This window comes from Chrysochloris asiatica, unplaced genomic scaffold (genome assembly GCF_000296735.1).
Source record: "Chrysochloris asiatica unplaced genomic scaffold, ChrAsi1.0 scaffold13690, whole genome shotgun sequence".
NCBI classification, from domain to species: domain Eukaryota; kingdom Metazoa; phylum Chordata; class Mammalia; order Afrosoricida; family Chrysochloridae; genus Chrysochloris; species Chrysochloris asiatica.
In genome coordinates, this window is record NW_006422208.1 from 1 (window position 1) to 1,760 (window position 1,760).

The window sequence follows — 1,760 nt, forward strand, 5'->3', positions numbered from 1 at the left end:
CTATTGGCGTTGCTTCTCTAGAGAATCCAGCATAAGACAGAAAAAAAAAAAACTAATAAATTATATGGTAGGTCCAATAAACAATATCATCAAAAAACAAAGAGTATTGCAGTGTTGATGAAGTGCTTTAGACCCTCGAGCTGTCCACACCCTGGTGGATTTAGCACAATGAGCTCTATCGGCACCAGGTATGATCTATCAGCCTCTATATTCTCACCTGATGGAATCGTTTTTCAAGTTGAATATGCTATGAAGGCTGTGGAAGTAATAGTACAACTATTGGAATCAGGTGTAAAGATGACATTGCCTTTGGGGTAGAGAAATTAGTCCTTTCTAAATAGCACTTAACAACTACAACAACAAACATTGTGGAGTCCTGGTGTGGCACTGTAGGATAAGCACTGGACTGCAAAGTTGGTTTGAACTGCTTGGCCGGCAGTTCAAATTCACCAGCTGCTCCTTGGAAACCCTACACAGGGTCGCTATGAGTTGGAACCGATTCTAAGGCACTTAACAACAACAACAACAAACTTTTTGAAGAAGGTTCCAACAAATGACTTTTTAACAGTGACTGGCATGTTGGAATGGAAGTAGCAGGCTTGTTGGGAGATGCACATTCTTTAGCAGATGTAGCAAGAGAAGAAGCTTCCAACTTCAGATCAAACTTTGGCTCTAATGTTCCACTAAAACATCTTACAGACACAGTGGCCGTGTATGTACACGTATATATACTCTTGAGTGCTGTTAGATCTTTGGTTGCAGTTTCATGTTAGGGTATTACAGTGTGAATCATAGTTCACAGCTCTACCTGTTAGACCCATCAGGTGTTTCATATGGTTATTGGGGTTTTGCTATTGGTAAAGCCAGACAAGCTACAAAGACAGAGATTGAAAAGCATCACATGAAAAAAATGACCTGCTGAGATGTTGTTAAAGAAATTGCAAAAATAATGTGGGTTAATGTGCCAGACTGCAAAGTTGTTTGAACTATAAAGTCGGCGGTTCAAGCTCACCAGTCGCTCCTTGGAAACCCTATACATGGTCGCTATGGGTTGGAACCGATTCGACAGCACTTAACAACAACAATAACAATGATGAAATTAAGGGTAAAGCTTTTGAACGACAGCTCAGCTGGGTTGGTTAATTAACAAAAGATAGACAAGGAATTGTGCCAAAAGATATGAGAAGAAGCAGAGAAATATATGAAGGAATCTTTGAAGGAGGAAGATGAATGAGATGATGCTAACATATAACATTTTCTGCATCTATCCTATTTCAATTTTCTATTACAGGAGCTCTGGTAGTGTAGTGGTTATGAATTGGGCTGCTAATTTCATGATCAGCAGTTCAAAACTACCAGCTGTTTCATGGGAGAAAGATGAGGCTTTCTGCTCCCATAAAGATTTACAGCCTCAGAAACCCTGTACAAGGTCACTATGAGTCAGAACCGACTCCACAAAACATAACAACCAACAACCAATTACAGTCCCATGTAAACCATTTAGCGCTGTGGGTTATTACATACCCACTGACCTATTGTCAGTAATTTTTTTCTCTTGTATGTAATAAATAAATAGAAGAAAATAATAATAAATATTTAGTAACTCCAAAACAACATTAATGAAAAAAAAGAAAAAAAAAAAACATGACAAGAAAACCCATAAAGAAAATGAAGTCAGCCTAGAAAGTTATGTGGAACAAAGAAACCAGCAGCACCACAAAGAAACAAAAAACACAGTAAAATGACAGCAATCAATAATG

The 1,760-nt window shown here is 38.2% G+C and overlaps 1 pseudogene; it reads left to right on the top strand.

Annotated features, from left to right (window-relative positions):
• Window positions 1-168: 168 nt before the first annotated feature.
• Window positions 169-1,252, top strand: LOC102813679 (annotated as a pseudogene).
• The last annotated feature ends 508 nt before the right edge of the window (window positions 1,253-1,760 follow it).